Raw genomic sequence first — 13,520 nt, forward strand, 5'->3', positions numbered from 1 at the left:
TTAGACAACCTTTTAAATATGAGTAATTAACTATGGAAAATGGAGTCAGCAAAACCTTGAACTAGAGAGGGATCATTTCAATGAAGCTGGGGTCATGGGCTGCAAGCATCGTCTGGACCACAACAAAATGGGTCTAAGGCTTTTGCATTTGTGGGCGAGGTCATTTCAAATCAAATAGATGGAAGAAAGGCATTTCAGAATTAGTGTTTTGATTTCAAGATAGGTCATTGAAAATATGCTTTTGTTCTGTATACTAATCCCCATCCACGGCAACCCCTTCTGCTGCCTATGGAAAATGGGAAGAGGAAGGGGAGCTAAGCAAGGGAGGGAGAGGGTGGACCATGAAGAGAGATGTTGAGTCATGCATCATCCTATGTGTGAGCTGTGGTCTTTCCCAGGAACAGAATTTGAGGGATGGGAGGACACCGTGCAGTCGTTTTATAGCAATACTAAGATTTCTGTGCTATAGCTGAAGGGAAAAATAAATCTGAAAGCCACTAACGGACATTTTTCACATCACCACTCTGGACTTAGCTCTAAGAGCATGAAACCTTGCCCATATCCGTGGAGACTTTGGTGTGAGATACACAGTACTTTCCGCCTCTGAAGGCTGGAGGAGAAATCAAAATAGTTAAATCTGAGATCTCCTGAGCATTCTCAAAATTACTTTCCCTTAATTGGTGGCCGGCCAGCCAGCCCCCTGTCTTGACAGTGAAAACCCCAAACAAAACGAAACAGAAGAGGCTGGTGGAACAGAGTCAAGGGACGTGAACCAGCCAGGTGAGGAATTGGAAGGGGAAGTTGCTGCTCTCTTGTCTTCAGTTTTCTTGATGTCATGAGGGGAAAAATAGAGACTCTCCTCTCTGTCCTGCGAAGGGAAATACGGCAGTGGCCGAAAAATTCATTGCTTTATAAAGCCAGTGGGGAGAGGTGCTTTGAATGGCATGATTAGTGTGAGGTTTAATTCAGATTCTGATGGGACAATACTTGTGGTCTGAAGGGGTGGATGCCACCCACTAACAGGACAGTTTGCACACTAACAGAGTCCAACCCCCTGGTTTCCTTGCTGTGTGATGTTGGGCAAGTTACTAACCTCTCTGACTCTCCGCGTCCTCTTCTGCAAAATGGCAGTAGTCCTAGGAAATGCATCCTTGTGTAATCATGAGGATTAAATTAGTTAGTAGGCACACATATGCCTAAAACAGTGATAGAAGGATTCAATAAATGCCACCTTTTATTACACAATCAGGTCCTATGTATAAATAGCAAAGTGGTCAAATTTCCCCATTTTCTAGCTGGTCTCATTTCTCATACCTCCTCTTATAGAAAATATTAAATATCTCAGGGGTATTCCGTTTTACCATCCCTTGCTTACCTAGATACTGTTTTAAAATAATGGAAAGAAATCCCGTGGGGGAGGATGCTGTTTGGTAGCAAGCCTTCTTTCAGGTGTGTGTGAGCCAGTCACAGACACAGCTGTCCATTGGGTCATGCCCCCGGGTCAGCTTTCTCATCTCAGCAGGACTGTGATCTGGTCATGCCTGTCACCTTCCACACTGATCACGGACGACAGAGCCCAGGACTGATAAGCTCTCTTTTCTGCTCAGACCAGGTTCTGTCCCTCCCTCCCTCTGCTCATCCTGTCCTTTTCATCTAGGAGGACCCCCCCCCCATTCTTTCCCAGACATGGGCAAATGTCTCAGCGGTTTCCTACTTCCTGTATGGATATTTTGTTTCTTAAAAAGGATGTCTTTGCACTGTAGTGGGCTTTCGAAATGCCAACCAGAACTTACATTATATTTGGGGATATGGTTGTGAATAAAAGGAGTTAAGGCACAAATGCCTTTAAAAATTTTTTTTTTATTTTTAAGATTTATTTATTTATTTTAGAAGACAGGGTGAGTGTGAGCAGGGAGAGGGCCAGAAGGAGAGGGAGAGAGAGAGAAGCAGACTCCCCGCTGGGTGGAGCCTGATGCAGGGCTTGATCCCAGGACCCTGAGATCATGACTTGAGCTGAGATCAAGAGTCAGTCACTTAACTGACTGAGCCACCCAGGCGCCCTTACTCACAACCACATATAGATATATAGATATAGATATATTTATGTGCACACATACATATAAAATATAAGATATACAATGAACTTGGAAAGAGTAAAGCTGATGAAGAGTCCTGGATAAAGGAGATGCTGGTAAACAAAATTGCTTCCAGTTTGTTTTTCTATTTTGTTAATTATTCCATTGTACTGTTTTTTACTGATTAAACATCTTTTTCTGTTTTCTTGTTCAATCATTAAATAATGAAGAAAGGAAAGATATGGTGGAGAGTATTTGTATGATAAATAGGAAAATAAGAGTGGGAGAAGTTACAAAATTTGAAGATAAAGAATTTATAAAACGGGAGTTGAGATAGAAAGTGATCGTTAAAAGTTAACATTGTTAAGTATTTGCTAATAAATAAGGTAATGCTTTACGTGTGTTGTACTGTTTTTTCCTAGAGACTCTCTGAGGTAGATTGTGGATGGAGAAAATGATCCTTGAAGAAGGCAAAAAGACGGAAGTTCACAAACCAGTGAGGGGACAGGGCTAGCGTTTGAACCCAGGACAGTCTGGCCCCAGACTTCTTCACCACTGTGCCCCTTTGTGAATAGATAGAATAAATGAGCTGAAGAGGCAGGAGAAACATGGCAGAATAACGGAGGAAGAGGGAAGTTCTAGGGAGAAAGAAACACAGTGGCAGATGACTTGGGTGAGATGCTGGGATGATTGCAAGAGTACTACAGGGAAGACAGGAGGTGAGGAGGGACGGGGGTGGGGGGTGGGCACTGGCAGGGGAAACAGGGCACAGAGCCAAGAACTAATTATTCTCGCTAATCAGTATGTGAGGAGGTGAAGATGCTTCCATTGGAGTTTAATGAATATTTTTCTCCAGTTGTATACGAGTTCACATGCAGAAGCATATGCAGGAAAACAGCCACATCCAGACATTCACTGGCTGGTCTCATGGTTCATAGGAACCTGCTCTGTGCAAAGCTCATTTGGTGTTAGAGGTCACAGAAATGGCTTATAATTCGAGATGGGAAGAGAAAATGACCTCTCTCAAAAGGTAAAGTTAAGGTAGTAAATGTGAGAGAAATGCTTAGATGATAAGGTCCGCGGGTAGAGAGGCAGTTCTCCGATGACTGTGCCCCTCAGTGAGGTGGTCATGGGGGCAAATGGACTTGATCTTGGCTCTGATGGAAGGGAGATATTTAAACAAAGGGCGAGGAGTGAGGGGCACATTCCAAGAGTGGTGTCTGGAAACAGAGTCAACAGAGGTGCAAAGCTGGATGGGCCTGGCGTGGTGGGGGCTGGGATCAGAGCCCTGTCTAGCCGGAAGGGCCTGGGGGTGTTTAGGACTAATGGAGTCACAGGTAGGGGCTGGATTGTCCAGGATGTTGAATAACAGACTAAGGATTTTACACTGCAGGAAATGGAAATCTGTTAGTGTTTGGGTAATACATTGGTGTTTGCAAAGATGAACCTGTCTTACGTCTATTGAAACTGGCCAAAATATTCTAAGAGAATTTTGAGTAGCAACATGTAAAGGTGGCCACATACACTTCTGGTTGCCCTGAAAATAACAAAGTTGCCATTTAGAAAAGAATGTGGGATGGCACCACCATAAAGATGTTTCCACTTGTTTCATTTCGGAAAAATTTTTCAGAAATCTTTGGTGTCTGATGATAAAAATAATGGCATAGCATTGCGGTGGAATATTTTGTGTTCACTTGAAATTATAATTCTGAATACTGTCAGCGATATGAAAAATATTCATGACAATGTTAACTTCAAAAATTAAAAATTTCGAGATTCCAACTTTATTGAAATTATAGGGTTCAGACAAGAACTCTAAGGAAACCTTGATACATTGGAGTGGGGGGATTGTGAAGAATTTTATTGTTTCCTGTAGTGCTGTCTAAGAAAAAAGACAGGTGAGTGATGAATAGGATGAATTGTGGCAGTTAAAAGATCTTTAGGGACTCTGAGGTTCTTGAACATCCTATTGCATGAACAACAGGTATTTAGGGGTTTCTGAATTTTCTTGGGTTAGGCTTCCATAACTTTCAACAGATTCATAAACCCCTTCATGACTCATCCAATGCTTGGGCTACTAAAATAAATCTAAGGGAGCCTGACTGTGAATGTGCTCACTAACATCACTGTAACAGCAGTAATGAGAGAATGTGTTAAGAATTTTTCTAAGAGATGGTGGGTTTTACAGTTCAGAAAAGATTTGAAAATACGTAATTAAAAATATCTCTTTTGAGTTAGGGTGATTTTGGTCAATTTTGTTAGAGTAGAATTATCAAACCTCTTTCTATCTTATTTTTATGAATGAATTACTTCTGCATTATTCAAATGAGGTTTTAGATGTCAGAAGGAACGCCATTTTGAAAAATGAACTTATATATAGTACATTCTTATACAAAGAAATATTCAAGTTTGTGTGTGTGTGTGTGTGTGTGTGTGTGTGTTTAAATATATAATTAAGAAGAGGTAGGGAAAATTACTTTGGCACTCTAATGCCCTTGAGCAATATGTAGCTGTTTGGTGGTGGGGGGTGGGAGTAACATTTCTTATAGCAACTGAAACTTCCAGAAAATGGTGATGAGTCTTGTTATACAACCAGTCATATGAATGGAAATTATTTGCTCTGGGAACCCTGACTATATTTCTGTTAAATAATTTAGATGTGGGGTGCGTGGGTGGCTCAGTCAGTTAAGCGTCTGCCTTCAGCTCAGGTCATGATCCCAGGGTCCTGGGATCGAGCCCCATGTGGGGCTCCCTGCTTGGTGGGGAGCCTGCTTCTCCCTCTCCCTCTGCTGCTCCCCCTGCTTGTGCTTGCTCTCTGTGTCAAATAAATAAATAAAATCTAGAAAGAGGGAAAGGAAGGGAGGGAGGGAGGAAGGAAGGAAGGAAGGAAGAAAGGAAGGAAGAAAGAAGAATTTGGATGTTACTGGAGCTGGGAAGTCCCAGGGAAGTAGTTAGGGTCCATCACATGAAATTACTGATATTTGACTTTTTTGACCTACAGAGCAATTTTATATACTTTGAACCCTAATGTTTCCTGTTCTTTACAACCTTTTTTTTTCTCTTCTCATTTCTATCCCTGTTGTTACATCCTTCCAAATTTCAATGATAATTTCATCTTTGCTATTCTTTGAATTGTCCAATAAATTTTCACATATATAAACACAGTTCTAACTAAGAAGACTTTAAATGCAATGCGGTTAGACATACATTTAAAATGAAATGCATATCTTGACACGTGTATAAGTAACCATAGAAGAACCCTATATAAAGTGTTGCCAGGACATAGTGTATGAGAAATTCTGGTTATTTTAGTGCTCTTGTTAAAGGTATCAGAGTTTTTGACCACTTTCATTTGCAAAAACCCTTTTCTTGCAGAATCATTCTTAATTATAACAATACCAGAGCTCCTTTTTAAAAACAGTGGCTTATCAAAAGGAATGAAATCTTGCCATTTGCAACGACGTGGATGGAACTGGAGGGTATTATGCTGAGCGAAATAAGTCAATCAGAGAAAGCCATGTATCATATGATCTCACTGATATGAGGAATTCTTAATCTCAGGAAACAAACTGAGGGTTGCTGGAGTGGTGGGGGGTGGGAGGGATGGGGTGGCTGGATGATAGACATTGGGGAGGGTATGTGCTATGGTGAGCGCTGTGAATTGTGCAAGACTGTTGAATCACAGACCTGTACCTCTGAAACAAATAATACATTATATGTTTAAAAAAAAAAAAGAAGATAGTAGGAAGGGAAAAAATGAAGGGGGGGAAATCGGAGGGGGAGACGAACCATGAGAGACTATGGACTCTGAGAAACAAACTGAGGGTTCTAGAGGGGAGGGGGTGGGGGGATGGGTTAGCCTGGTGATGGGTATTTAAGAGGGCACGTTCTGCATGGAGCACTGGGTGTTATACGCAAACAATGAATCATGGAACACTACATCAAAAACCAATGATGTAATGTATGGTGATTAACATAACAATAAATTTTATAAATATAAAAAAATAAAAACAGTGGCTTATAAAACATGTCTGTACTCAAAACAAGGTGGGGCAGGAGGCGGGGCGGGGGGGGGGGGCGGAAACGGAGACTAAGAGAAAGAGAAAGAGTGAGCCAGGAACTAATGCATGTTTTGTTGGTTTTGATGGTACACAGATTCAAAAAGAGAACCAATCTGCTGTTCTCTTGAAATATTAAAAAGTATATCAGTTTGCCTCAAAAACATTTTCTCTCCGTCTCCCTCCTTCATTCAGCATCACGAAGCCTTTCTAAAATCTTGGCATTTTGCCTATCAGTAAATTATAAAAAAGCAATAGGATGCCAGTCTGCTGTGCCATCAAATTATCTGTTGGGTTCCTAGGTCTCTGTACTGTATTTACAGAAACAGATGGCCCCTGTGACACTTTCACCAAAAGACATGGCACTTAACTTGTCTCCCCTGTGCAGAGCCACATCTTTGAGAAACATGCCCAGGGATGCCTGTGACCATGTGGGTACAGCGTGGTATTTCAGGGTGGAGGAGAGAATCACTCAGTTAATTCTTTTTTCCCCACTCAGTGTAAAGACTACTTCAGCAAAATTCTTTATCTCACATTCAGTCAGCTAATTGACATCTTTTTTGAGTTCCAGGAAAGGAGTTCAAGGAAAACATCCATCATTTCTGCCCTGGGAGAACTTAAAAATATTGCAGAAAACAGGCAGTGAATGTGAACTTGGTCAATTAGAAAAGCCTGCTAAATAATGACAAAAATAAAGATCATGAAAGTAAACTAATACTTCAGGGCAGAACTCTAGCATTCTGGATGAATGCCTGAAAGAATTATTGGCTCATTTTCTCATTCATAGATGATATCTGATTTATTGTTATTTATTTAATACAAACATTTGCATAGCATCTACTATGTGCTGGGTGTTGTTCTAAGTGACTTAAAAATATTAGCTCATTTAATCCTCATGGCAATTTTACAAAGAAGGTGCTATATTATCTTCATTTTGCAGATGAGGAATCTGAAGCACAGAGGTTGACTATGCATCGTGTATATTCATAATGCATGCACATGTAGAGTATCACAGAAGTATCAAATTTGGATAGACAGTAATTTTTAAAGACTGAAAATTTCTGATTGTGCCTGTTCTGATCAAAATTTAGATACATAATTTAGGTTTAAATGAAGAAGTGTGTCTGTAAAAAAGCACACCTGAACATCCTTATGTACTTAAATTAAAATGGGTACCAAGTGGTAGCATGTGGAATATCAGGGCCACGCCAGTAAAGGGATAAGTCTGGATGGTGTGGGAGATTGAATTAGGGGAACAGAAAGCAGAATGTGCCATTCTGATGCCATAAGTTGCCTCACCCGGTCCCCAAAATGGAACTCCGTGTTTGGAAATGATGCGTTAAGCAATGTGATAGGCGTTAATAACCTGATGAGTTCAAGATGAGATATCCAAACTTTGATTTTTGAATCCAGAGCTGGCTTTGCGGAGGGAGTAATAGCTGTGTCGACTTCAGCGTTTCTCAATAAAAATACATCGCAAGGTGAAAGAACTACCTCCAGGCCCCTTTCTGCAGGGCAGTCTCGGGGGTGCTATTTTAAAGTGGGACGCTACCCCTTCTTGCCATAAAATGACAGTTTTGCTGATGGGTTTGGAGGAGCCTGTTAAACCCAGCACCTCCGTTTACCAAAAAAATGTTTTGAGTAGCCCACTGAGGAACCTCTGTTGAGAAGTAACAGGTCACGGTGGGAGACAGAGCGGGAAGTGGGCAGGCAGAAGCGTTTAGGGTTTAATGGGTCTGAGGCTGTAGTGAAGCAGTGTGCCGAAATAATTCTGATTAGGCTCGGTCAGTCGGGCTGCATAATCAGGCTCAGCTCTCCTCCATTCAGCCCATACTGCGAGGAACACAATCGCAGTTCAAAGCCCCATTTTAAGTAGTCCTCACACTGTTCTTTAAAATACAATCTTCTTTCAGATTGCCCCTGAGCCTTTTTTTTTTCTACACCTGTGGGAATAGCTAACTGGGAAAAGAAAACGTTATGCTAACATGTTCATAGAAAAACATAGGCACACTTTACTTTCCAATGTGAAGGCTTAAATTTTTAAAATTCGCCCCAGAGAAATGACTGGAAAATCCCAACAGGTGTAACAAGAATAAATCACACTCTCCAGTCTGGTCTCTGCTGCCGGCAGCGTGTGCCATATTCGTGGCTTGAGCAGCTGATGAGCTTCTGTTTCCATAAGCTGGAACCACTCCTAACACATACAGAGCCGCAGATAGGCAGTTGGGAGGAAATAGCTCTAAAGGCTTCCCTTCTGCGTGACTTATTTTTTAAGAGTAAAAAAACAAATCAGAAAATTATTTTATGCTTTTAAAGGTTTTATGAACACGATTCAAGGCTAATTAGGATGTGTTAAGCAGAAACAGATGTGCTGAGGTAGGACCCAGTGAGGATTGTCTGATGTCTCTACTTGGTTGGGTTTTAAAGGTCATGGGCCGTGGTTATTGTTGATCTCCTGACAATATGCTTTGAAGGAGATTGTGTTACATGTTGGTTGCGCTTTTGTGAGAAAAAGCATTATTCCAGCCAGGTCTCGAGAAGTGCTGAAAAGAGCTTCAAAGAAATATGTCCACCCATTGTTCATGCCAGTCGTTGTAATAAGTGGGGAACGGATTTTTAGGTTTGATTTTAGGAAGTGAGTAACTTTAATTGAAAATGTACTAAATGGACACTTTCTAAACTTGTACCATGGCCAGTGAAGGACTTATAAACCTACTTCTCTGGAAGTTTTTCCAGAGAGCCTTACAGCTTGAAAAACAATCATTAGAAATTTAAGCAAAAACAGGTTGGCTTAGAGATTTGTGGCAACCGCCACCATGAGGTTCTACTATATATACCTCGTTTTAGAGCACCTTCCACGACTTTCTTTGGGTCTTCTTAACATGAACTATAAGTCTGATATATTTAGTACTGTCGTGAAAATACTCCTCACTATTTGTTAATTCTTATGTGTGTACTTATGTATCAATAATATCTGGCTTCTAAGAATAATCATAATCAGCATTTAAACGTTTTTACAGCTTGAATAGGTAAGATACTAATGACAGTGGGTAGCAGAGGAACCTAAAAGAGGAATAAAATGGAGAAATAGGTAGGGGAAAAGAAACAAAGAAAAATCGATGTAATATTTATTTTTGTAAGATCTCACAGTAAATTAATTGAAGGAAATAGTGTTTCTAGGCTACCGTAAAAGGAAAAAGGCAGAAATGATGGTTGTGAGTCCTGTGGATGGCAGGTTATACGTGTGTGCAAAGTAGGTTCTCACGCTGAGCTAAACGAACCAGTTCTAAGCAATTACTGTGTCCTGTAAAGAAAGAATATTTGAACAATGACCAGATAGGAGTTTTAACATGTTATTTCAAGTTAGTACTAGGTTAAAAATAAAGAAGAAATCATGTAACACCTTACATCTTCTCCCCATAGGTGAAAATATGGCAGTTACTTTCTTAAAACAATATTACCAAGCCATAACCCATTGTGTATTTTGCCAAATAGTTGTGAGCAACTAAACAGATTTTTCTTGCTTCTAATTGGATCAGAGGAAATGTTTAACCCCCATTGTATTGCCACAAAGCCGGGCTGATCGCCCTGGGAGGCCCCAGAGGTCTGAGCAGCTTTGGATTGGCTGTGTAGAGGACTCTAACATTTTACTGCCCATGGTCCGGCCACAGCAGTGTTCACTGACCGATGTCTTATCTGCAGAAATGTGCCGGAGTGGGCAGGCACTTTGTGTAAGATTTTCCTCTTACTACAGGAAGGAAATGGGAAGCAGTAAGATAACTTCGTTTGTAAGGTAATGTCTGTGCTTGTTTCCGTGCAAAGGGAAGTGATGTTTGCTTAGTGGGACTGATTGATTTTCTGTTCCGCCTCTCAGGTATCATTTTAATGATCTGTTTAAAACTGAAGCCAAAACTAGAATTGTATCCCAACTGTAAAGGCTTGTCTGAAGCTTTATGTTCTCTGCTCATTGATTTGGGTTTATTTAGTGTGTGGAGCTGGTTAGTGGAGTTTGTACCAGAAGTCAGTATCTTTCCTGAGGCTTGTTAAACACTTATAAGAGAGATTGGGCGGGGCAATGCCCGTCAGATTGAGTGCAAGTATTTTTGGGCAAATGTGAACACAGTTTAAAGAAAAATAAATGCTTGTAGGTTTATGCTTGCTGTCAGGGTACGGCGGCAGGGTGTGATGACATGTAATTTCAATGTAATTTGTCATCCTTTGTATAGATAATTGTTCTTAGAGGTCTCATGGGCTGTTTTTAGATTACCTGAAAGCAACCACCCAGCCAAGGCTTATTCACCCTAATCTGCTGCATTCCTGCTGGGTTTTTTTTTGTTTGTTTTTTGTTTTATATTGTAATGCATCTCCCTGTGTACGAAGTGTGGTGTAAGCTTTACCGATTTGCCTTTTGGAATAAAAAGAAGATTCAATTGTCATTCTTTCTGTACTAGCTTGAGAATTTTCCCCAAGTTTTCTGTATTAATTCTGTATTCCAGAGAGTTCAGTGGTCAAGAGGATGAGAAAAGCTGGATTAGAGGCACTTTTTTTTTTTTAAAGGCCAAAATGCCATAATTGGATTTGTTAGCTTTAGCTCATGAAATATCTTCAAAGACCACCTGTGAGATTATATTCAGCGTTACTCAGTTTTTTGAACCTCATGAAATTAAACACAGGGTGATTATCCTAATGCAACAAAATTTTGCATCCTTGAACACACTCCTCAAAATCCCCATTATCTGACTTTTATTGCAGCTGGACCCAGAGCAAATGTACTGTAAGACATGCTTCTATTTTCCTAGGACAGTTTTCTCTTTTCTGTTCGTATTTTCCATCGACAATAGTAAAAGAGCATTAGAAATCACCATAAAAATAACTTGTATGTTTATATACAGTGCTTTTCAGTTTGCACGATCTAGTTTGATCCTCTTAACCATCTTCTGTAGAAAGGACAAGTGTTATAATCTGTTTTAAGGATGAGAAGAGATTCGGCAGCGTGCCCCAGGCTAAAGAGCTAGGACCATGCAGAGCTGGGGTCTGACACAGGCGCTCAGACCAGTGCTCTTTCCAAAATGCTGTGTTGGCTCCATGTGCTTGACGTTTGCTTTAAGGATCAGGCTGAACTAAGCCCTTTAATAGGAAGGCTCTGGCAGCAGCTGGTGTTAGGTAGATTAAAATCAAAGCCCTCGGTTGGAAAGTGGAGTAATCAAGAGAGTGAGAGAAAAGAGAGAAAAGATCCCAAATCACGGAATGATCCTAAAAGAATTGTGGGGTAGGGAACATGATTCAGGGGGCTCATGCTTCATTCCTTTCTCTCCGTCAATACAAGTCTCCATCCCTTTTTTGCTTCTTTCCCTTGTCCCTGGTTCCTTTTGAGAAATTCGCCATGCTTCGTCACGACAGGCCACTATTCGTTACGAGAGAACTGTGCGGGCACCTTTCCCAAACTTGATATTTCCATCTCATTTCCAGAAGATGAACTACCAAGTCTGTAAATCTTCCCTTTATATTACAAACAGCCTCGTTCTCATGCTTACCTGAGTTAGAGGGAGAATAACTGATTTCTCCTGCTAACAAGTCCCATTCACTTGCCATGACTGCCTTCTTTCCATTCCAGATTTTCTTACTCTGTAAATAACTATGCTCTTGTAGTTTAATTCTGCCACTTTGTCAACCCCCTTCTCTCTGACGTTTCTGACTGCACTCTGGTTTTCATGGTTTCTTTCATTTTCCTCAGAAACTCTCATTATGGAGACTGTATTGTATAACAATAGCTTGGTCCTGAAATTCAAAGGAAAACTGAAATGCTTTTCAAGGCTTGGAACCTACTGGAATCCTTGCTACCATATCTTTGGTGTAAATAAATTTGTAAGGGGGTGCCTGGGTGGCTCAGTCTGTTGGGCATCTGCCTTCAGCTCGGGTCGTGGTCCCAAAGTCCTGAGCAGGGAGCCTGCTTCTCCTTCTGCCCCTCACTCCTCTCTCTCTCTCTCTGTCTCAAATAAATAAAAAATCTAAAAAAAAAAAAAAAGTTGTAAGGAACACTCTTCTCTGCCTCCTTTAGCGGTCAGAGTGTCCTGCTTGCTGGGAAGTCTTCGTTAGCTGCAGGTGTCTCTGGTACCAACATACTGCTCAAGCCCGATCTGTTCATCCTGTTGGATATGAGATCTTTGAGCACTCCAAAAGTAGAAGTTATTAGATGTGTTACCTTTTAGTGTTAACTTTGCATGTCTCATCCACCTCATTGCATTGTTGTGTGTAGATTTTTGCACATGTATGTGCTTAACTATTTTTAAATGGACACTTATTAGTTTTTTTTTTTTTTTTTACTATCGAAGGCTATAAAAAGCATTTACTATGGCTCATAATTCACATCGCCCAGACATCTCTGCGTGATAAAAAAAAATTATAATGATCTAAAGATATGAGTAGTACATACAGCTGTGAAATCAGATGTAAATTTCTCCCTCTCCAGGTTAATGCTGTTAGCAGTCTCATGTATCCTTCCAGAAATACTTCCTATGCATGTGCTAGCCAAAATTGATCTTTGAATATAACATCTCAAGTTGACATTATTATCTGATCACTGTGGAATTCATTCATCTAATAGCTATTTATTGATGTCCTCCGTGTGTTAGGCATTGTTCTGGGCACACTGTAGATAACATGAACAAAGCAAACAAAATCTCTGTCCTCGTGGAGTCTAGGTTCTCATGCACGAGACAACACATAAAATAAAGTAATAAAATATGTGATGTGTTAGATGGGGACTAGGGCTGCAGGGGAAAATAAAGCAGGGAAGGGAGATGGGAGTTGGGTGTATGTTGCCATTTAGAGAGGGCAGCCGCCAGCCACAGAAGGTGGCTCCAGCCATCGAGAGGATGACATGTGTGTAAAGCCCTGAAGGAGATGAGAGAGGGGGCAGTGCAAGTATTCGGAGGAACCAGAGCCCCATGGTAGGACCTCAGGCTCAGGGAAAAAAAAATTTTTTTTCTAAATGTCAAGAGGCATTTTTTTTTCCTAAGTCACCCAAAATGAAGAAGAGAGAGAGAATTTATTTAAAGTAATAACCCATTAATAAAAGTCATATATCACCTCATTTATAAAATAAAAAAAATATATTATTTGTTCTACAAACAGTGAGACCCAGCTAAAAAAGCAAGGGTACTGCGCCATGGGCCCAGAATGCCATAATCCAAGATTGTTCTGGTTACATATGCCTCCTTGACCTAAGCTGGTCCTGAGGTGCCAGGAACATTTCTAGGCTGGTTGAAAAGACTAATGTAGCTTCCTCCTTTTCTCACAAGGGCCATTTCCAGAACGTTCTCTCTGAGTAGTGGTCGTTGCCACCACCTTTCTAGAGACATGGACTTAGGCTTGAATGTAGCCGCCT

At 40.7% G+C, this 13,520-nt stretch overlaps 1 protein-coding gene across 21 annotated transcripts in view; it reads left to right on the forward strand.

Annotated features, from left to right (window-relative positions):
* The window catches only part of NRCAM (neuronal cell adhesion molecule), a 267,353-nt gene that overhangs the window by 104,649 nt on the left and 149,184 nt on the right, over positions 1-13,520 (forward strand). For 3 of the 21 annotated variants that reach the window (XM_078060007.1, XM_078060002.1, XM_078060003.1), the window contains one exon: positions 6,699-6,839. The exons of the other annotated variants lie outside the window; for them this stretch is intronic. The gene's annotated coding sequence lies outside the window, so the exon portion shown is untranslated. The remainder of the gene's footprint in view (positions 1-6,698; positions 6,840-13,520) is intronic. 21 annotated transcript variants of the gene reach the window in all.

This window comes from Halichoerus grypus, chromosome 12 (genome assembly GCF_964656455.1).
Source record: "Halichoerus grypus chromosome 12, mHalGry1.hap1.1, whole genome shotgun sequence".
Lineage (NCBI taxonomy): Eukaryota > Metazoa > Chordata > Mammalia > Carnivora > Phocidae > Halichoerus > Halichoerus grypus.